Here is a 23,860-nt window from a genome sequence, read left to right on the forward strand (position 1 = left end):
CTGGGGGGGCTCCACCTGCCCTGCAGCCCCCACCGGGCTGCGGTGCTGTGAGACACAGAGGCTGAGTGCTTGCAAGGGCGGCAAAGCCATTCCCACCCCAGATGAGCTCAGTTCAAAATGAAGGGCAAAACCTACGCCTGCATCTCCTCTCAGCCCGCTCCCGGGGGCTGCTTCAAACCATCCGTAACACAAAGCGCTTTCTGAACCGCTGCGGTTCCGCAGCCTGCCAGCCCTTCATGGAGTCTGTCTACAAGGAGCAGCTAGAAAGAATATGACTTTGGGGTTTTTTTCCTTTTCATTCTTTAAGGTGCAGAGAGCTGGCCTGGAAAGTTGTTTGCTACCTGGTCTGGACCAGTTCTTGCTCTCCCCGCCAGCTGGCTCCCCAGCTGCCCCAGCCAGGGAACCAGCGGTCCTGCCTTCCTTGCTTCCAGTCAAACCTCTGTACGCAGGAGTGAAAATTTATTGCGATGATGAAATCCCAGGAGCTGTAATGTGAACTGCGCGCTTCCAGAACACATTTGAGATGTAAGAAAACGTATTTTAAATCATCCTCCTTTGAAGTACAGTAAAAAATTTTGGCATTTCATAGATGCAGCAGCAGAAAGGAAGGAAGGATTTATATCCTATGCATTTAAAACAACCTGATAAATGTTTCTGAAAGCTTTGAAATTGTGAGGACCAAAAGGAGCTAACGAGGCATGTGTTTCTTTCCTTGTGGGTTTGCACTTCAGTGCTTACTCTTAATTTTAAACTAAAAGGAAAAAGAAAACTGCTACTTGAACTCTTCCCTCTTGCCACGAGTGTAAGAAATTACCCCATCAATGTCTCAGAAATCCTGCATTAGGCATAGGCAAGAAAAGCAGCCTTCCACATAGCACACATCCTAGCACACAGATTGAGTTTCTTCTAAAAGATACCAATGTTACATTTAATGCTGTATGTTCTTGATATCCGTATGAACATTGATCATCCTTGTGAGCCAAGATTTTTTTTTTTCACCTTGATGAATTCTGTTTCACTGGTTGTGCTCTTCATTCTGTCCTGAGTTAGGGGATATGGAATATAATTTATTGTGGGATAAAATGGACATGCTAAAGAGAGAGAGATTTATTTGAAATAGATGTATTTATAGATCTATTGTGGAAGGTGATACTAGCCTTTACTGGTCTCATTGTGCACCTGCATTTAAGCTTGTAGGTGGTGGTAATTACCCTTTCTGTCTCGTATGTCAGCTCCTCAGAGGCTGTGGGTCTGCTCCAGATCTTTCCATCCTCTTGTGTGTTGCAGTCTGTTGTTGCTGGGGTTTCGTGGCAGTCTCCCACACCAGACTTGGACAAGCTGAGTGCTTCACCCCAGTCTTAATGTGCTCTCATTGATAACAGTCTTAAATACCAAAATAAGCAAGGAATGATATAGGAACAGTTTAAGTGTATGTAATTATACCAATAAAGTTCTCAAATGAATAAGAATGGAAGTAAGCTGTTTCCCAGTCTGATGGTCACTTTTATCTCTCTTCTTTGAACCTCTGCCAGCTCTGTAAATGCTTTTGAGAGTGAAAAACCAGTGCTGCTTCAGGAGTCAGAGAGGGCATGCCGCGCTGGCAGCTGACTGCTGTGAGCTTGCAGGCACAGCTGAATGGAAATTTGTTCCCCAGGTTTGTACATTGCAGCCCGTATCCTTGGCAAAGCGCACTGGTCCTAAAGCAAACACCCAGCACACACACACACATGCACACACACATCTGCTGCGCTTCAAGCCATGGGCTCATTTCAGACCCATTCCGGTCTCTTGCAACCACAGATGCCTTGAACAGAAATTTGGACCAGAGTGGGATAAGGCACAAGGCAAGGGTGATGGTAAGAGAGCTACCACAGAGATCTGGGGAACCGAAACTCAGCTGGATGTTGGCCAATGTATGAAGAAAGGTATGTAGAATTCCATTGTATACATACATTCCAATGAATGTAGAAAACCCTAGAAAGTCCAACCAGCCAGTGACTATTAGCCCAGGTCCTCTTAGGACCATTGGTAAACTACTAATTAATTGAAGCCAGTCATCTAGCTGGTTTTTATCCATTTGGGAAGGATAACCTTGGCTCATAAGCATCTCCCTGGCTGCAGGTGCCCCTGCTTTGTCATTGTGCATGAGTTACCATGGCCCTTCAGACCCATCCTCAGGTACACTAGATACATACTTGTGTGTTGCCTGTGGTGACAGGGCAAGGGGGAATGGCTTTAAGCTGAAAGGGGAGATTTAAATTAGATATTAGGAAGAAGTTCTCCCCATGAGAATGGCGAGGCTGTGGGACAGGCTGCCCAGAGCAGCTGTGGGTGCCCCATCCCTGGCAGTGCTCCAGGCCAGGCTGGATGGGGCTGGGAGCAGCCTGGGCTGGGGGGGGGTCCCTGCCCAGTGCAGGGCTGGGAACTGGGTGGGCTTTAAGGTCCCTCCCAACACAAACCATCCTGTGATTGTATGATTCTAACACTGCCAGCCCCAGCGCTGGTGTCTTTGCTGAGCTGTCAGCTGGGCAGGGACCCAACACTGATGGGAGCCCTACAGCATCTTGTGTGGCTGCCAGGCATGGATGGCTGGGGTGGGGTGGTGTTACCTGCTGTAAATGGTCCTGCAGTCCTTGGGAGCATCATGGTGTGGAAGCATGTACTGGCAGCAAGGGCAGCCAAACTCCCCCTCTTAGGAGAAACTGGCTTTGTAGAGCATTTTATGTGCAAGATGACTGCTGGGGCACGGTGGGTGTTTGCCTGTGCCATTCTGAACTCTGGGTAAGTGCCAGGTTTGCCAAATGCTGCTCACACTGACGTGTCCTTCAGGTTGTGTTTCCGTGGTGCTGGTGCCTCCTCCCTGCTCCGCTCCCTCCTGCTGTGACCATCAACATTAAAAGTCATTAGCAGTCAGAAATCCTCCAGCTTCCCATGGGATCAGCCAGATCAGCGACTCGCAGGCTTTCCTTGCAGTTGGTCTGCTCTTTGAGTGACTCCTGTGCAAGCAGCGTGTCCAGCCATACGTCCATCACATCTTGCTCGCCACGCCATGAGCTGCCCGAGGCCAAGGTGAGGGGCTCCCCGTGCGCCAGCCAAGCCCCCACAGCCTTGGGCTGCCCCTGCTCACCCAGGCAGCAGGGAAATACAGCGACCTCTGGTAAATCAAGGAGTAAGAGTTGCAGAAGCAACTGAAATATTTATAAGGAGGCGTGTGACTGGAGGCTCTCTGGGTACCTGGCTGGATTAGTTTAGGGAACAATGGGCTGCAGGTATGAGTGAGAGCTGCCCTGGGTGCCGGGAGGACATCCATAGCAGAACCTGGCAGGTGACTTGTCTCTTTTGATCCCTCATATGTTAAATGCAATAGATGCTGTCCCCAAAGCCAGCAAAACATGCAAGCTCCCACATGCTAATAGACTTTTCATTTATTTTCCTTCTCCTGAGACGTTTCTACTTACGTGTGCCGATGCACACCGCCTGGGTTTGCCTTCCTGGGAGCTGCTGCTCGGGGCTTTTACAGTCCCACCTTGTCTGCATGGGCTAAAGCTTGCCAGCAGCCCTCCAGATTACAGGTGTAGTTTTGTAATGTTGACAGGTTTTGATTCTGGGGTTGTTTTTTCTTCCTTCCCCCCACCCCACATCTCCAGCTTTCTAGCCTTAAAAGTAATTTAAATATTTTTATTTTTTTTTTAATATGGTGTACTGGCTAGGCCCTGATAATTCTTCATGAGCCTAGCATGCTTGTGGTAGGGCAAGGAAATAAAAGAGGCATGTCTTAGGTAAATTAAGACCTTATATGCTATTAATGATGTCATTATTATTGTCTCTCCTAAAAATAGAAGTGGAGCCTAATCCATTGGTGCTGCTGCAGAGGCAACTTCTTGAATAAAAAGGAGGATTAGAATCACATGCAAGCAGGGAGGCATGCATGTTTTGCACAAATTCGACTTTGTTGTGGATGTAAAATGCTCTTTCTGTGTCACTGATTTGCCTTTCCATGATGGGAGCCTTCCCTGCCCGGTGCCCTCCCACCTCTGGGTAGCCTCAAGGAGGCTGGCGCATGTTCGGTGCCCTTCAGTTTGGTGTGTTGTCCAGCCCATCTGAGTCAGTCCCTTGTTTCTGTCATTATTTCACATCAATATTTCCCCAGTAAATAAATGTGCATCTCTTTCAAATTGCTCAGGGGCTGTAACAAAAAATCGTGCCTGGCTATCTTCAGCAGCAAAATACTGCACATTTCCATGGATGCAGCCGTGGAGACTCCCAAGTTCTCTGGAACCCCCTCCCGGTGTGCTGCTGCAGGAGAAGCGCACGGGCTGGTGTCAGCCCGCACTGACGCAGCAGCATCTCGTCCCCTGCCCACGGCGAGGCTGCCGGAGCCTCTGCTGTCATGAGCTGCCGTCACTGCTGCTTGTGTTGCGACTTCCACACGCATGAAAGCAGTGCTGATGAATCCAGGCATGCAAAAGGAAATATGCCTCCCCAGGCTGAGCATTAGCATGAGAGAAAATTGCTTAATAACTTACTTGATTGCATAACTCTTAATTTGCAGGATGCAGAGCAGTAATCCTGGCACCGCTTGTGAGCCTGTCAAGCTGAAGTACTGTTTTCTCCATGCCGTTCCCAAGAAAAAGATCAAATTAATATATTTACTTCCAATTTACACATAATTGTGGATGTAAAGCTGTAGTTAAAAGAAAAAAAAGAAGTAGGTTTTACTTTTTGTTTTCTGTTCAATGAGGTCTGTTGGCCCAGCGCTGGTCTTACTGAAGTCACTGGAAGATTTATCATTTTATCGTCGGATTTAATGAGATCTGCATTTCAGCACTGTGAAACATCTGAGACAAAATTGCCCTTTTAATGTGTTACTAAAGCTGGATATACAATTTGCATATGCTTAAAATTTAGGATTAAATTCAAACCCTGCTGCCACTCCGAGGTGACACATCTGACCGGGATGGAGCGTGCGGCTGCGGCAGCCATGCGGCACAGGCACAAGAGGTGCTGGAGGCACGGCGGGAGGGTGCAGCTTAAAGGGTGACATTTGGAAATAAAGGGCACAGGAGCTGGGACACCGGGACAGTTCTCTGTGTTTGTGATGATGCATACCCACCCTATGCCTGCAATGGGTGTTTTATAGGTTCAGATGAGCAACAGGGGATTTTTGTGAGGACGTGAAGATATACCAAAAACTTCTTTCTGTTACAGAATGAAGACCATTTGCTGTCCATAAAGTAAGCTGTCAGTGCTGGGAGGTATACATCGTTCGGAGTTTAACAGGAGTATTTATTAATTACTTTACAGCCTCTTTTCCCAGGAAAATGAGGCTTCATTGATTTGCCATCATTCCCATCAGTGTTGCCTGGGCTTCGGCAGCCACCTCCTCCTGTTCCCCTTCCTCGGCCAGCCCCAGCTCAGCTCAGCTCAACCCAACACTGGATGGGAAAACAGTTTCCACTAACCTGGTGGGAAAACTGTGAGGATAAGACTTTCCCTTTGTGCTTGCATGGCTTCACGTAAGGTAAGACCCTATTTACCACCCTCTTGGCCATCCTTAAATTGCCCTGGTCTTGTTTGCTGCCTACAAGTGCCAGCAAATCCATGTCCGTTGGGATGAGACACCTTCGGCAAAACCCGGCTCTCCCTACTGACCAGTAAGAAGCTGCTCACTGTACAACATCCATGCATCCATCAAGGAGACTTAAAAATACTGGCTGTCATCATAATTCTGCAGAAATTATAGGGTGACTTTTGGCCCACGGTGTTCAGAACAACCCCATGACACTAAATTTCATGTGAGGAAGCTGTTACCCGTGTGCTTGGTGTGGGGGAAATGGGGCACTGCAGCAGTGGCTTGGAAAAGATCAATACCAACGGACAAGCGTTTCCCTAAACAACCATATATTGCAACAGTGCTGGAACCAGTTGGACTCAGAGGGTTTAATTAGCAAAGATAAGTGATGGGGGATTTTTCATGTTTGTAGTTTTAACAGTTTGCTTTATTTTATTTTCTATTTTTTATTGTTTTATTTTACTTTATGTTTGTGCTTATTTTATTTTACTTTATTGCATCTCCTCTATAGTCTCCCTGCCCTACATGTCCTTTGCTGTTCTGTGCCACAAGCCACCAGGAGCCACAAGCCCCTGCTGGGAGGGCTGTGGCTCCATGACGTGGCAGAGTATCCTAAGTACATTCAAGTATAAAGTTGCCTGGCTTTTAAAAAACACTGAGTTGTCCTGGCCACCAGTGGTCTTTTGCCCTCCTTCCTAGGCAGACCAAAAGCACTTGAGCTGGTGAGTGTTTCACCGTGGAGTCAATAGTTCAACATGGCAACAAGTTTTGAATAGATGTGGATAAGCAAAAATTTCAGCAAGTTGTGTTAAACAAACAAAAAACCAAACCAAAACAAAAAAAACACAAAAAAACCAAACCAAGACCAAACCAAAAAAAAACCCAAACCAACCCCCAACTTCTCAATAACTTTGAAAGGAAAAGGGTGAAAATTTGTGTGAGAAAACTGGAAGAGCCCAAGTTGCACACGTGAGTCTGCAGTTCCCAGGCTAAGCCCGGCTCTGAGCCACACAAACGAGGAGATCTGCTTCTTCCAAACGCAAGTGCGTTGCTCCGTGCCCAGAAATACCAGCCAGCCTGGGATACGTAGCATTTCGTTTTCACATCAAAGTTATCCTCTAATCCGTTTATGCATTCCTAATTCCTGCCTTGCCATAATAGCTAGTGGCTATTAAAAAAGTTTTATTTCTTTGCAAAAACAGCCTGAACATTAAAGAAAGGAATTATATGTCTCTGGAGAGTAAATGAATTAAATTCCAGGTTCATCCACAGGATGGAGTCCTGCCACTCCTGCTCAAACTCTGGGCAGACTGGACCAAACCCAGGTATGGATTCGTCGAGGGCTTGCTTCATTCATGGTGTATTTCCATGCAACAAAATACCTGTTTTTAATTTACTTTCCTCTCAGGGTCTCCTTGAGAAATAGTGACTTCGGCATCGATATTGCCGAGGGCTGTCAGACAGTTTGCATATTCACCCCCTCCCTGGCTTGGAGGGGTTTCTACATCACTTAGAGCCTCTGATTTGGGTGATCAGAAATAACTGTGAACACACCGTTCTGACTGTGGTATTTCCTCTGTTAGTTACATTGTGCTCTCTTATTTCCTAAAAAAGAAAAAAAAATTAAAAAAAATGAAAGAAAAAGGGGGGATGTGCATAGTAATTAAAGTCAATTAGGTCAGTATAATGTAAACAAAAGGAAAAAAGTGGAAAGAGTCAAGTGAATTTGAACTGAATTTGTCTTTTGTGTCACCTTACCTCTGGTGAAAATAGAAAAGTCTTTTATGGGTCTGGGGCCATTTAATTCTTCCTGATGGGGGTCAGAGGATTAATTATGCTTTGTATTCATATCTTAGGTTTTTATACATGCTGGCACTGTTCACTGGAATTTGTTTTGAAGGTCAAGCTAAAGCTGAGGGAATCTGCTAATGTTACTGTCGCAGGTGACTTGCTTTCAGCATATTCTAAGATAAATGGTCTTATGAATATTGCATGAAAACACCTCTAGTAATGGCTTTTAAGTGATTTAATTTTGAAAAACAGCAGAGTTTAGCAGAATAACAGTGTTATTTACATGGGAACCAAGCTCAGCAGCACAGGACCCTTGGTCATGGTGCTTCTGCAGCCATAGCCCAGCAGCTCCCAGATGCAGGGGGTACAGCAGAGCATCCCTCCCCAGAGGACAAGCTGCTCACCAGCTGGGCTTTCCTATCCAGATCCAGTAGGTGATGATTCAATGCTCTAGCAGGGCTTTCCCTTCCCTGGAAAGAGCTGTCAAGATGTGAAGGCTCATACTAAGTTCGCCTAAGTCGGGTTGTGAAGGCCAGCAGGACTGCAGCCCGCAGCGGTGCTGATGGTGCGCTCTCATTTTCCCACGTTTGCCTTTGAGCTGTTTACTTTCTACTTAGGCCTGTAGTGTGGTATTAGTGAAGAAAAATCAATTAGGTATTTGGTTTGGCACCAACTCTCAAATCCCATTAAATATTGCTCTTGGCGCTGGAGTGATTGGCATTAGTGCGGCGGGCACTGGGTGGGAGCCAGGCTATCCCTACGGACCCTCCGGCGCGGGGTCTGCCCTCGCAGCTGCCAGGCAGAGCCTGAGCAGCACCCTGCTGTCTCCGGCCATTCACCCAGCTGTTAAAAGCAAACGGTAGCACTGCCCCCCCCGCCCCCCCCCCCCCCTCCCTGTAGAGACTCACAGATTTTTTGGCAAGCAGGGATCGTTACAGTAAGGGTCAGGCTAGCTAGTACGGCGTAGGCTGGAGGGCATCAGCCCACTTCTCCTGTGTTTGGGTAAAATGCATTTTAAGAAGGCATCAGCTCTCGATTTGGAGCTTTGGTGGGAAGATCGTTCCAGGAGCGAATTGCCCTCAGTCCTGCAGGTGAGCTTGTTCACTGCAGTAGCGTTCTAAATGCTTCTTACAAAAAGTACTGTCTCAGCATATAATAGTCCCAAACTATTCTTGCAAGAGATCAGCACATTTAAAATTTGTGTGGAGACTGTGCAAAGAGACACTTTCTCTTTTCTCCTTCCCATTGTGTTTGCAAGTGATTTTGAGATGGTCTAAAAACCTCTGACTCCTGAGTCCCCATGTCCTGCTCAGGTCACTTGCTTCTGAGAGCTTACAAGCCTTCATGTGATTGTGCTGTTATACAAGATAGGTAAAAGTTCCTCCTTTTGTCACAGAAGTGCTGAGACTCAATGAGAATTATAGAATCAAAGAATGGTTTGGGCTGGAAGGGACCTTAAAGCCCACCCAGTTCCCAGCCCTGCCCCGGGCAGGGACCCCCCCAGCCCAGGCTGCTCCCAGCCCCATCCAGCCTGGCCTGGAGCACTGCCAGGGATGGAGCATATCAATTCCATGGATTTAAAGTCAGCTTAGGCAGTCCCAGTCCTCCCAGTAGCTCAGCAGGCTGGGTTTTCACCCTCTCGGTCCATCTGTGGAGGTGGTGAGGATGTTCTGCAAGTCCCGCTTGGCTTTATGGGGCTGTGCTTTTGCGTTGATGGTTGTGGTCATAAAATATGCATGCAGCAGCATGATTCATGGTGTCTGGTGCTAAAATGAGAACAGGGAGCGGCGAGGAGCAGCCCACAGTACACGGCATTCCTTTTTACTGTCCCAAGTGGCTTGCCCAGCCCTTCCTTGCCAGGTAAGGCATATTTCTTTTAAAAAATATTCAAGCGAATGAAAATGCTGAGTCTCTTCCTTCTGCCAGAGACAGCAGCAACAATAATTAATCACTGTCTTGAAGGACCTGAGTGGACACCAACTGCTTCCTCCAAGCAGGGCTGCGAGTCCCTCTATGCTTTTGCGTCAGTGCTAGGGCTCCCCCAGGCACTTTGGGGTCCTTTCTGGGTTACCTATCGTCTGGGTGTGTTCCCCTCCAGCAGCTCCTCCTGCAGCCCTGGGAGCATCGTGGGGAGCCGGGCATCCGACCGGCCAGCTGCCTCGGGCACGGCTGACCCACAGAGCTCCAGCCGCTCGTTCCCCGTGGTGAAGGGACGCAGGGCACAGCCTGGGGGAGCGGACACTGCTGACCCCACCAACAGGCGATGGTCAACAGAAGAGGTCGCACCTCTTCTGAGCCTGAGCAACACGGAGCTGTGCGAGGCAGCGCAGCAAGTTGTGCCACATGGGCAAAGTGCTCTGAGATAGGTTTCTGAAGGGGACACAGCATTGTGGTTGCAGACCTCCACTGAGGAAAATGGATATAGGGTTGAAATAGAATTTTGGGTTCAAATCTGTGATAAAGGCTTCCAACACAATGTGAATAATTTTAACGTTCAAAAGTCCTTTCTGTTTTTCTACATGGGATGAATTTGGTTTGGTGGCAATACGACTGGTTCATTTCTTTGATGCCAGAAACAAACCCATTCATTTTGTTTTCCTTCTATTACCCAAATTTCTGGATGCCAAGCCCAGTTAGGTGCTGCTGTGCCTTTCGTGTGTGCCCAGGGAGGTTTCGGGGTTGCCTGGGCAGGCTCTGCCCCACTGTATCGGGTGGGTTTTGGGACACCCTGAGGTTTTTTTAGAAGTATTGCCACTTCAGTGCTTTAGAAGTCTGATTTCTTTCTTGCAGGCTTTTTAATATTCTAGTCAAATGGACTTTTTTTCTCCTGGTTTCTGTGGGCTTGGGTTGATGCACTAAAGTGTTGTTTGCTGAAGTGCTGCAGCTGGCCTTGGTGAAACCCTTGTCTGACCACATCAAATGCAGGACAGTGCAAAGAAGTGCAAAAGATAACTCTTGTGATATTTTAAATGGGGCTTTCAAAATATTTTCGACCTCAATTCCTCTGTCTTAAGCTCCAGCCTGTAAAATTAGGGGAAGATAACATCTGTTTGCCTTCCCCGGATTTGGTGAAAACCAATTAGCTTTTACGAAGTTCACTGATAACGTAATGACAGGCATGACAGAGGAACATGGGGGGAAATTTATAATTTTCTGTCTGGAATAAAGTTTGAGTTATGTGCAATAAATAAAGCCTGGCAAGACATTGAACAGGAAGGGACAAAAGCACTGCTGCACAGAAAGCCAGGAGTGGGGAAAAAACCATCACGGGGTCTTATAATGAAAAATGACATTGTACTGCTGTAGAGAGAGGAGGGGGAGCAAACTTAGGCTGCATAAACATGTTAATTTCTGGCATTTTCTAATTAAGTGCATAATTTTATGATGGCATTAGGGTTATGCACCAGATCCCATCTCCCTGGGGATGTGATTCCCACCGCCCCCAGTGAGAGCAGGGTGGGCACCCACACCCGCACCCTCAGCACCCCTCATATCCCACCAGAACTCTGGACAAACAACTTCTCACATCTTCTATTGGTTTGTATTGGCATAGCCCCTGTCCCATCATGGGCAAGCTGCAATACGCAAGCACCTGCAAACTCTCCCCCATTAACACTCGGTAAGTATCTAAGTAACAGGCACAAATTGTTCTTTGTGGTTGGGATTTTTTTCCTTTTCCCGTGTTTGATGATGTTTGAACACAATGTCACAGCAGAAGCAGTCACAGTCCTCATGTTCCTGTGCCAAACCTGGCCTATGAACAGCATGAAGGATTTATGCAAGTAAAAAAATACATATGCTTCCCAGGAATGTATTGTACAAAACTGTATATTTTCTTAATATATTTTTTAGAAAATATTTCACTTTGGCTTTATTTCTTTTCTTTTCTTTTTAAATGGATCACTTCCAGCGGACACTTAGCATCGGCAATCTTTAATCATAGCAGTTAGAATTGTCTGAATGATGAAGCAGCTGAAAACTGTTGACAGGATGAGCGGGCAGGTTGAATAATGGAGCTCCGGACTGAGCACAGAGACGATAACTGCAGTGATCGGCACCGAGCAGTGCCGGGCAGCTGGAAGCCAGAAGCTCTGGTACCCAGATAACTTGTGAGATGCATGCCCTGGGCAAGCGGTTTGATAGGGCTGGCATGCAGCCTTTTATTGAAAGTGCAGCGGGAGCTGTTTTCTAGGGTATTTTTTCTTAAATTAGGCACGAGGACACTTTCATCTTTCTGGTGGATACTTCTGGTTTTCTGAGAGTGACACTTTAAACAACAGCCGGGGTGCTGCTGCGTAGTGCTGCAGCTGCCCCGATGCTCGGCTGCAATGCCATTGCTGCTTCCACTTGGCTCTGTTTTACTGTAAACTTACCCTTAGATCTTCCATAAAATGTGATATTAGCTATTAGTGTGATGTTATCTCCTCGGGCAGGCTAACAGAAGGTACTGAGTGGGGAAAAGGGGGAGCTGGGAGGTGCTGTAAGAGAAATGTCTGCAGGAATATTTTGAGCAGCCAAAATGTACGCTGGAGGGGACAGACTTTTGCACAGTCATAAGGAAATGCTTGCTGAGATTAATAATGAATCCCCTCAGCAACGGCCTCAGGGAGCGGCACTTTCAATACAATTTCTTCCATGGCCAGCGAACTGGACCGCCAGCTGATAAAACTCACTTTTCAACAGGCAAACTGAGGCACGGCGTGGAAGGTTCGCTGCCTTCCACAGGCTTTAGCAATTGCATCCCAAAGGGGTGTTACACCAGGAGCCTGCCCGGCTGAGAAATGCTAAAAACCACCTATTCGATATAAATTAAACATGGGAGGCTTAAGTTGAAGCATTGCCATTATGTTAAACTGAGCATGATCCGGAGGAAAGCCAGTGCCTTGAATCAGATAAAATGTAAATGAGCAGCTTCTCCATCTTGAATTAAGTCACTACGCTTAGTGCAGATATCCACCAGCCAGCACCGTCTGTGCTCTTTCTCGAACTGCTCTAAGACGGGGTTTGCAGCTGCATTTAGCCTGACCGATTTTTCTTGATATTAGGATTCTGTTCCTGATCCTGACTTAAGAGCGGAGTACAGGGGACCAGGGATGGGGCAGCAGCAGAGCAGGCGGGTTACAGCCGGGGCGCATTACAGCTGGAAAAGATGTAGAGAAGCAGAAAAGAGATTTTCCTGCAAAAAGGGTGATTCCTCCTCTTCCCCACCCCACACAGTGGTTTTAGTCCCAGGAGAGAGCACACATGCTCTCCCTGTGAAGAAAAAAAATAAATATGTATACACACACACATATATATATAAATATATATATATAAATGTTTTAGTGGGTTTAGTGTGTGTGATTTTTGCTGTGGCTGTGAGGAGTGGGGTGTGAGTGGCCCAACGCTGACCTAGCAAGGGGTCCCTGCCCCCACCTGGGAAGGAGCCCATCCTTTCTTGCTGCCACCTGTCCTTGCAATCCACAGGGGTGCTGCAGCCCAGACAGCTCCTTTGATCCATACGTTCAAGAAATCTGACTTAGGACAGAGGCCAGCTTACTCCACAAAACTCAGGGTTTTTTTTTCCCTTCTCCCTGCAAGCTTTTCAAAGTATCCTGCCCTGTTCCGGGATTCACATCCACTTCTCTCTCAGCTTTCAGGAGCAAATAAAACTTTCTTCCACGGAGGAGACCTAGGCTAGTTTATTTAAGATGTGATGGGAAGGGAATTATTTCCAGACCTGTCTGTGCTGACATTTCAAGCAGAAATAATTGGGTACACATTCCAGTAGAAACAGAACTAACTGCACATTTTTGCAAGGTGTGAGTTTATTTGGGGAAGAATTAATGATTCGAGACTTCAAATAGGGAGCTCATAAAAGCCAGCAAATGACCTAGGGTCGACTCTCTGGCACTGTAACTTTGAAAAAACATTTATAAGGGAAGTCAAAGAGCTGGAAAAAACTTTTTTCCCTTTTTGTAGCCTGCATGAATCTTTTTGTTCTATCAAATGTTGCTGCTGTGTCTTGCAAACTTCAGTATGAGTGGCAGAAGGGTTGAAAGGGGATGCAGGAGTTCAACAGCTGCCGCAGGAATGGGAGGCATGGCAGGTAGATCAAAAATAAGTCATCACAACCTGCTGCTGTTACATATTGGACAGGTTTTGTTGCTGTGGAGCACAAAGATTTTAGCCTTTCATTTAAAGAGTGGGTGTATCGGGAATCGAGGCAGCTCAGACTGGGAATAATAGCGGGTAGCACATAGGCACATCCTTAGGGTCCTCAGCATGGAGGGCTGGTGGTGCGTAAATGGGAACATTTCTTTTTCATGAAGGACTCCCTTATTTGCCCATCCTGACCTCAAAACCACTCTCCCATCCCTCTGCCTCAGCACATCCATGTAAACCTCCGTAGGGCCCATGCAGGGGCGCACACAGCCGCTGCAGCATCCCTGCAAACCCCTGCCCTCGGTGGCATCCCTTCCCTGCCCCTAAACCATCCGGATGGGCGCAGTTCAGGGATCAGCACCAGAGAGCTGGAAGAAACCCTGCTGAGGCATGCATTTCATAGGCAGTTACTTACGTGTGTGTGTAGTTTGGGTTTGTATCTTAAACGCTGCTGGAGAACGGAACAAATCCAGCTTTCCTCATTCATGTATTTGTCACGAATGGGTGTTAGCCTGAAGCCGCTGAAAGGTATTATGCATGTTGCAGCAGAAACTGGTAATATTTGTTGGAGGTCACTTCTTTCTTTAATGGAATACAAGCTCTTGTAATACACTCTGCTTAGTATGGCTTTAAAATAGTCCGATGATATTTAATCTTATGCAAATTGAGGCTACATACCCCTTCTTTTTCCCGCAAGCAGCTCTTCATTGCCTGATCTGATTTAGTGGATGGGGTATAATAGTGAATTACTACTCAGGCGGCCGCCCGCCTCCCCAGCCATCCCAGCACAGCACCCCCGTGCCTGGGTCAGACCCCAGGGTACTGCGAGGCGCTGGCTGCCCTCAGCACTCACAGCTGTGCTCTTCCGTGGGAGAAAAGCCGGTACTGCTTTGGCATCCCCTAATTCATTACCCAGCGGTGCCATGCTGTACCACTTGATCTGAGGTTCTGGAGGAATGCACAGCTCTCTGTGTTAGACTTGTGATCGCATCTTTAACTGCTAGGCTGGAGACGTCTCAACCTAGCATGAAAAACAAAAGCCTCACAATAGAGCAGATCCTTCCAGGTCTCCTGGATGTTCAGTGAATAGCAGAATATAAATTAGCCTTACTGTCTGAAAAGAAGGTAGCAGCACAAGGGAAGGCTGGCGCTGGTGTTGCTGATAGAAAGTTTTTCAAAAGTGGATCACACTTTAAAAAAATAAAAAAAATCAAAATCTGCAGTTCCCAATCTGTATTAATGCTGCACAGTTAATCTTAGCTTTTGCTCCTTCATTTGATTCACTGCCAGAACTTTTGCTCTAATACTAGCACAAGTTATTTGTTCCACTGTTGTCTTTACTGCAGTATGCTGATTTAAATACAGTATCTTTTTCAAGATTTGGTGGTGGAAGGACACAAGACAAGCTGAAATGCTGTGATGGAGCAGATCTTTCCTTTGCCCCAGGGGTGAGTACAATACAAAGCAGACAGTAGCACATTTTAGTTTATTTAATTAAGACTAATTTACTGGAAGAAAACTACACAGCACAGTGACCGCTGCCACACTGCTTGGGGCTCCCATCCTCCCCCAGGAGCAGAGATCCTTTTACCACTTGCTGACACAACTTCTTGTACCCAGGGGTCCCATAAGGGTCTCTCAAGCTCTTGTCTGTGTGCATCCCTGGGGCTCCTCAGGGTTCCTTGTCTTTGCCCTGAAACTGAAACCATGAAAAAACACAAAAATGGAATAGGGTAGGGTAGGGCAGGGCAGGGCAGGGCAGAGCAGAGCAGAATAGAACAGAACAGAAGAGAATAGAACAGAACAGAACAGAATGAATTAGATTAGATTACAACAGAACAGAACAGAATTAGATTAGAATAGAATAGAACAGAACAAAACAAATTAGATCAAATGAGAATAGAATAGAATAGAATAGAATAGAATAGAATAGAATAGTTCAATTAGAAGGGACCTACAACAATCATCTAGTCCAACTGCCGGAGCAGTTCATGTCAAAATACTAAACTACTTCATTTCTTTTTTTTGTTTTTTTTTTGTGGTTTTTTTTTGTTTTTTTTAGCTCAACGTCACATCTTTGGAACAGGGAAAGAACCACCTCCAGAGGGTTTTTGTTGGCTTTTTGGGGTTTTTATTGGTTGGTTGCTTGGTTGGTTTTTATTTTTCTTTTTTCTTTGCTTTCTGGGGGCTTTTTTTGCCCAAGGAAAATCCAGGTACTTCTTTACTAGGTTACTTCCCCTGTTTTTTCTGCCTCTACCAGGACTTTTCTCCATGAGGAGAGAAGAGATAGCTGAAAGCAGGGATGTTTCCAGCCATCACTGAGGAAAGAGTCGGCCGCTCGCCCGGCAGCAAAAGGAGCTGGGTCTGGCTGGGGAACAGGGGAAGCTGGCACCAGCAGGGTAGGGGGCTGCTCCAGGTCCCCGTCCAGCAGGTTCCCACCTTTGGGACCTTCTTTATGATGGAAAGGGGAGAGAGCAACAAGAAAATAAAGGGGATTCCTGGTTATCTGTTCCCACAGGTGCATTTCCAGGAGCATGGCAGCTGTCCTTGCCCATGGGCAGCGCGGCAGGGGTTCATTTCTGGCCCCAGGTGGGTGCTCTTTGCTGAGCGGCAGCTTGCCCATCCGACTGCAGGAGAGAAAATGTTTTCCGGCCCCAGTAACAACTTCTGATAGCAACAGCATTTTATTGTCATGTTTTGCACTTGGTTTATAGGAAAAATGGGGAAAATACTCGTTTGCTAATAGCACAGATGGGAAATGTAGAGACTACTTGAGTGCTTGTCTTCAGCTAATAGCCATTTATTCTCCGCAGAAAAAGATGTTTGCTGCATTTCTGCCATAACTGTTTATCTGAAATGAAGATTGATTTTCTGATCAACACAGCCATAATTTTCTATAACTTGCCAGCTTTACCCGTGCATTTTGCTGAACCATTACTCTAAACTGGAGTTAGTTATAAGTATATGCCACACTGTCTTTCTTTTATGGGACTGTTGTAGTCGCTCTTTCACTGTGGGTGGTGGTTTGAAGGTTCCTCCCCAGGTCTAGTACTTTGAATTTCTTTTTATTGAATTGTACTTTTTTTTTTTTTTAATTCCAAATTATTATTTCAATTTGTCAAAACATTTTAAATACTACTTTTGTCCTCACTCTTCTTGTACTGCCTCTACGTATGGTATTGTTTGTAAATTTAATACCCCTGCTTACACCTTTTTCATCCATGGCTTGTCCTGGAACCAAGAGGAGCTGCTGCAGATACTCAGTTATTAATCTCTCTAGTCCAGCCCTGAGCCGCTAAATCTTGGCAGACACCAGCTGCAACTTTTCAAGAACTTGCACAAAACACACTGCACTTTTTACAGGAAAGAAAATATTTCAGAAACCATGATGGCTGTCAAAAATTCAATTGATGATATCATAATTTGGATTTACGAGGAGAGTTAAACACAGTGCACTGGAAGAAATATGGTTCTGGGGATGCTTTCTGGTAATTAGTGTATGTACGTCCCGTGCAGCATCCTCACAGGGGAATTGCATCTTATTCCTCGGTTGACATTGTTCTGGCACCACTTCTACTCTGAACTATTTTGAGTTCAAAATGTGAAATAAGCCTATCCGCTGGAGATTGGAGGTGGCGTCTGTGTGCCCGCTCCTCTGGGACAGATCTTCACCCAGTTTCCCCCGTTGCTTATCGAACCCAGGTATATTTTTAGCTTTCCTGGTACCCTGTGAGAAGTCCCACGGGGCAGCAAGGGTTGGCATATGCAGCATGTGAAGAAACACGTCCTTTTTATTTTTTCCCCCCTTTGGATGTTGGTCTGTGTGTGACCTCACGAGAACCAAGTGGCAAATGGACATCGATCATTAAAGCAAAGGTTCCCAAGTGCCAATGCAAATGCACACACTTCAATAAAATCAATCGCTCTGACGATCTACTCAGGGCAGCCTGATGCCTCCTCCAGCCAAATAACGCTGCCCTCGTAATGGGGGAAATCTGAGGGGAGCCTTGGCATAGCCAGCAGCTCATTTCAAACCTGCAAAAAGAGCCTGAAAGCAGCATGAGTGAGGAAAAAAACCCTCCACGTTGGAAAAAGTACTGTTTTGGTCAAGACTGTACTTGACCAATATTTTTACCATATTGGTCAAGACAAATTTTTAGGTTGTTGGGGTTTTTTTTGGTTTGGTTTTTTTTTTTTTTTTTATTAGAAGTGAGGGAGGAGAGAACACTGGACGATGACATGTGTTCATGGGCCAAGCTGGGGGTTTGCTGTGAGAGCTGTGGGACACTTTTGGTTTTCTCCAGTGGCTGCAGCAAAGTCCTCCCCGGCTCTGCAGCACCACAGCTGCTGCTGGGCTCCCTGCCTCATCCATTGGCCAGCCGTTTGCTCCTGCCTTCCGAAAATTCAAGGAGTAAACCAGACCTGCGTGGGATGCAAAGGAGGCAATGATCCTTCTGGCAAGGTACCTGTGATTTTCAGAAAAATCTTTCATTTGCCTTCTCAGCCCAGCAGAAACTGGATAAAAATATTCTAATTTTGGAAAGTGATTACAAGGTATTATTAATTTGCCAAGTTTTACCAGTAACCATAAACTGATGTTAGCTTGAGAATACCAGGGGAGAAAAAAACCCAGTGTTTGTGTCCATTTGCATTTGACAGCTCAAAGTTTTGAAGCCTGTTGTTGCTACACATTAGTTGGAGAAAAATCATGGAGATGGAGCTCCTCTGAAGACAGCAGAATTAGATGTGCCTGAAAGCCGTCTGGGTGGCTGGGGAGCAGGGCAGCATGATCCTGCCGGGCTCCTGAGGATAACTCCTGGCCCCTCCAACACGAGCCGTGTAGCATAAATGAATTAATGTGAGACGTGACTTGTATTTTAGATGATGAGATGCTGATTGAACTTGCCGTGCCATCACTGCTGGTTTGTGAGCACTGCTGCAAACGAGTTCATTTGCCGTATTTCTGCTGTCACAAGGCGTTGTAAGCAAAACAGTTTCAATTACTGTCATGCTGCTGTTACCGCAGTTTTCTGCCTCATGGGGAAGAAGTGAAATGTGAAGTGCAGTGCCTGTCCTGAGGAGAAGGCTCAGAAACATGGCCCTGGGCAGCAGCTGGAGATGCCAGTGGGAGGGGAATATCCTGCCCCTTCCCAGAGCTCTCTAAGACCCAGCAACACACATCTCCTGCATTTTTCTGCTTCAGCTGAACCTTCCTGGCTGCAGTCAGTGGCCTTGGACTTCAAAAGCATCAGAGCTTCACTTCCAGATTTCCTTCTGAGCCTTCAGATATACCAGATGTTTAAACAGATAGTCATAGAATCACTGAGGTTGGAAAAGACCTTTAAGATCATCGCATCCAACTGCTAACCCAGCACTGCCAAGCCCACCACTAAACCATGCCCCTAAGCACCACATCTACATGTTTTTTAAACTCTTCCAGGGATGGTGATTCCACCACGATGATGGACTGTGACCAGGATGATGATGATGACCATGACCAGGATGGTACAATCATGTTCATATGGTTAAGTTGAACATTACAGTCCAGAAGGGTCTTCTCAGGCAGGCCACCAGAATAATTCATAACACTTGTTCTTGTATTTAACATCCTTTCTCACTGCGTGTTTTTTTCTCCAGATTTACCCAGTGCTTCCTGCAAAAATGGAATCAAATCCCTTACTTCAGTGCACTGATGCAAAATGCCACTGCTGCAGCAGGGCGCCTGGGACCACGTCCCATGTATCTGTTGCAGGTGGCATCCCACTGTGGCTAGCAGGCTTTTGTATTTGTGAGTTTCATTTTCAGGTGAGAGGAAGAGCTGAAGATTGTTCCTGTGGCAGGGAGCGCACCAGGAGGCAGAGGGCACTTGCTGCAGTGTAACGTAACCAGCACTGACCTCCAAGATAACTGACGCTGGACTCTCCATGACCAGTGCCATGGGTGTGTGACACCGGGCTTGTGGATGCTGCATGCAGATGTTACTGTGAGTCAGCAGGGAGTAGCGGGGTTTGACTTGGACAACATGTTTATCTTGCAGAACAGGTGCCAATGGACTGAGTGATGCCCAGGGTGAGCGGGGGCCTCACAGCCCCGTGTTGCTTCAGTGGGGATCTCCCCATACATCTGCACCGAATCCCCTGCCCTGCACTGGCCCACCAGTCCCCAAGGGCCTTCCAGAACTGACAACACTTGCTATGGCCAGTGGGCGCAGTAACGGACTGAGTCCCACCTCGACACGAGCATAAACCTGGCATTTAGAATCCTTGAGTTTGAGGAGGAGAACTCGGGTTGGTGGGGGCAGGAGCTCTCTCCTCCCCAAGCAAGGACGCCTCTTTGGCAGGACTCACACCCCTGACTACATCAGAGGTTACCCGGGAAAGTGTTCTTAGCAAAAGCACTGAACTATTAACCGGAGCTCAATTTTTGCAGTGAGTGCATTTATCAACGGAAATTCTGACTTTCTTCTGTCTGTTGCCTTAATAAATCATCTTTCCTTTTCAACTTTGCGTGGGTGTCTCAATGAAAGCCCGTGCGAGGACTCCAAGAGGCCAACGGCAGCGCTGTGAGTGGCTCTACACATCGTCCTTTAGACCTGAACCGCTGGCCACGTCTAGGACTAGGACTGGATCCAGCCACAGTGAGACCCCTCTCTGAGAAGGTGTTTAGGAAGCAAGGGGGTCCTTTCTGACCCTCGTGGCTCAACGGGAGGGCTTTTGCCCCCTTCAGACTCATCCATACAACATGACAACAGGACATGGAAGCCAGTGCAGCTAGGTAGCCGCTCGGGACGCAGAAATTCAGCCCACCGTGCAGCATTAGCTGTGTTTCTGATTTTGGTACACATTTGCTTATGAACTAATTTGATGATTCATGGTGGAATTTTCTGTTCTGCAACCCAAGAACATTCAGAATCTCAATTTGAATTTGAATTGGAAATCCCCACATGGGTTTCCTGAGTGGCTTTGCATCCCAGTAAACATTTCATTGCACTGCCAGGCATCATTGCCTCCTCCCATCCTGGTGGCAGGACTCTTTGTATCAACGGCACACTGAATTGCAGAGAAAAAAAAAATCGGCTTGTGGTTTGGATGGGGAAATGTGTGTTCTGGGCTTTTCCTTCCTAACTCTGTAGCTGCTGAGATCTGGGTTGAGTCGAGAAGCGAGCATGGAGGGAACAGCATCACGGACATCAGGAGGAATTAGAGGTCAGGGCACAGTTGGTTCCTGGGTCTTCTCACGTTGTCCTGCAGCTACAGTGTAATGAAATCAGCAGGGATGTCTACCAGTTTGGGGCTCCTGACTGGGGAAAAGTAACTTTTTCCAGTGCTTTCTTGAGAGCAGAGTGTTTTTGTCACCAACACCATTCACATGAGGGAGGACATTCTTTTAAATGTCTATCATTTTCCTTTCCACTTACATTATTTCCTTACCTCACCATGGGTGACAGATCAAGTATGTTGTCAATCTGCTTGTGTGATGTCGTGTCTGCCCCCCCCCCCAATCAATAATTAATTTTGTTTTTCATTTCAGTAATTAGATGGAAATAGCTCCCCTTAGACCATTGTAGTTCTGTAACTGTAATACTGTAATTAATAACATGAAATCTTCGCCCACATCTAGCCTACGGAAGGGAAAGAAAAGGTGAGAGAGGCCACTCTGGGAAACCGAGGAATTAAAAAGAGGTACCCGAGGACAGGAGCGGGGAGGCGGGGGAGGCAGCCGGCCTCTGGGCCGGGGGGGCTGCAATAGCATCGCTCCGCGTAGCCTTAGCGTGGGATGAACTTCACCCAGCACGTGCTTTACCTGTGGGGGAAAACTGCCAGACATCGTAGATTAGAGGAAGAAAAGTAAGGGAGGGGAGCTGAAAGTGAATAGAAAACAGCAAGGACAGGCTCATTTTGGTGAAAGTAAATGCATTTTGCAACAAAAAAAATTTACAACCTGAAACAAACGCAGTGGCAGGGGAAATTCTAGGCAACTAGCACTGATGAAGATGAAGCGATAACGGTTAGAAAATCAGGTATGGCTGTGTTTAATGTCATGAGAAACAGCTGACAAGGTGAATTGTCTCTGCGTTCATACCTGACAGGGTGTGGCAGGGGCGCCGGGAGGAGGGGCGGGTGGGGGTAAAGCATTACGGGGAATCACCGGGGCACAGCGAAAGGAGAAAACACAATCAGCTTGGTGCGAGGAAAGCGGAAGGGGTATCGGGGAAACAACGGCAGCACCAGCTGCTAGAGGGGAACATCAGGTGGGAAAGCGTTGTTAGGTTTGCATAAGCTATTATGAAACTTTATTGAACTTATTACAGAAGGGAAATGTGAGAAAGCGCCAGAATCATTAGCTGATGCTCTGCCACCACCTTTCCCAGGGTATGCCCTGCTGCTGCCACCCCACACCATGGAGCTACCCAAGTTTTTTCACTTTGCCTCGTTACCTGATTTTTTAAGATCTTTTTCTGTGACTGCTGAAGCCAAACCACAGCAAAGTCTGGTTATTGCTTGCACCACGTACGCGCTCGGTCAGTATTTCCACAAGAGAATTTTACAAAACTGCCTTGAAATCAAACGTTTGAGCTGACATTATTCTCAGCTTCTTCAGCGTGCAGCCTTTGCAAACACACAAGGTCCATGTCCCCAGGTAAGGTAACTGCCCACACGTGGCTGGTGAGGGTTCGGGGGTGGCTGTAACCCTCTGAACTCGGGCCCGTGCTGACCTCAATTGCTTTGTCTCTGAACTGGATCGTCCTCTGCTTTTGCTTTTTTTTTTTTTTTTAATTAAAAAATGCCCAGTGGCCAAACATCCACTATACCCTAGATACAATTTCCAGATTTGGGGTCTTTTTTCTCTCTCAGCTTGAAAATATGTACTTGTCTGAATTTTTTCAGTGACTTTTCCCCTCCCCTCCCCGCCCCTAGCCAGGCAGGGGCTGCGTTTTGTGTCCCTCTGCTATGCAATTGTGTCCCTCTGCTATGCAAAAGATCTTGCTGCCGTTTTCCCATCCGCTCACCTTCCTGTGGCTGCTTCTTTTTGAGCGATGTGTATGAGCACTGGACACGGCATCCCATTTGCACTCGTGTAATTGCCAAGTGCAGTGCTAATGACATGTTCTTCATCCCGCTTCTGCTTTGCTTCTGTCTGCAAATACCCGCCACGTGAGATTTTTCCGATCACAACATAATTTTCACATTTTTCTGCCCAAGTCTTTCTCAGCCCCAGGCTCCCGAGCGGTGAGTACGGTGTGCCTTCATCCCACCGCGCTCACATCTGGCTGTGCTTCACTGCTCTTTGAACCGAAAAAGCAGAGCAGGTTGGTTTTAAAACACTTATTTTCCATAAACCCGAGCCGATGAACCACCACAACCCTGCCCTTTACCCTCTTACAGGGCTGTCCTGCCCATGCCCATTGCCTGGCACGACGGCTGCCATGGCCTCGGCTGCTCATTTCAAATAGATGCTTCTCTTCTGTGCTTCGAAACACTGTTTCAGAGTGATTAAAACCGGCTGTTAGTGACCAAGAAACACTCAAATGCACCAGTTTTAAAAGTCCCCTGTGCTAGGTACTGCGGCCAAGCCACCCAACACCCTCTGGGGGTACGGCTGCATCGCCCGGCTTTCCCCCAGACACTTAAAATTTTCAGCCTTCTGTGTATTATTATTGGCAGTAGGGTTTGCAGAATTTAATTTTTTTATTTTTTGCTCTTACTAACAGGTCTTTTGAGCAGCCTTGCTGGCCATAGGGCTTCCTGGTCCTTTTTGTTACTCTGCAATTTTTTTTTCCGGTCCCCGAGTGCAGCAGGAGGGTTGGGGGGTGGGAAAGCCCTTCCCCTCTGCGGGCTGGGAACCTCGTTCAGCTTCTGCAACCGTAACAAAATAAAAACAAAATGGAAAATAAATATAAAAGTGCCGGAGTCGGGGTGCCCCTCCTTCCCTCAGCCCCCCCGGCCTCCCCTCCGCCGCTCCCGGCAGGTGCCTGGGAGCCGCAGCCCCGTGGCAGAGAGGAGGAGGAGGAGGAGGCGCGCAGAGTGAGGAAGGCGAGCAGCGCACTGAGGGTGCGGAGGGCGCCGCGCGGGCTGGGGCGGTGCGCGGTGCGGGAGGGAGTTGGGCAGAACAGACGCGGAGCGGTGCGCGGGGGGAGGAACCGGAGCGGATGGAGTTGCGCGGGACAGTGCGTGGGGCTGTGTGCGGGGGGGGGTTGCGCGGGGTGCTGCGCAGGGTGGCTGTGTGCAGGGAGCGCTGCGCGGGGATGCGTTGCGCACGGGTCGCTGCGCGGTGGGCGTGGCATTGCGGCGGGCGGTGTCGCGCGGGGCGCTGCGCGGGGGCCGTGGCGTTGCACGGGGGGGCGTGGCTTTG

The 23,860-nt window shown here is 47.4% G+C and overlaps 1 long non-coding RNA gene across 1 annotated transcript; it reads right to left on the reverse strand.

The window, feature by feature from the left end:
* Positions 1–3,675: 3,675 nt before the first annotated feature.
* On the reverse strand, positions 3,676–23,826 carry LOC308068329. Its single transcript, XR_013929932.1, has 2 exons — positions 8,268–23,826; positions 3,676–8,148 (listed from the first exon to the last, which is right to left on the reverse strand). It is a non-coding gene; the product is annotated as an uncharacterized lncRNA (long non-coding RNA).
* Positions 23,827–23,860: the final 34 nt, after the last annotated feature.

The sequence above is a fragment of the Falco punctatus genome (assembly GCF_963210335.1).
Source record: "Falco punctatus genome assembly, chromosome: 8".
In the NCBI taxonomy this organism is placed as follows: Eukaryota; Metazoa; Chordata; class Aves; order Falconiformes; family Falconidae; genus Falco; species Falco punctatus.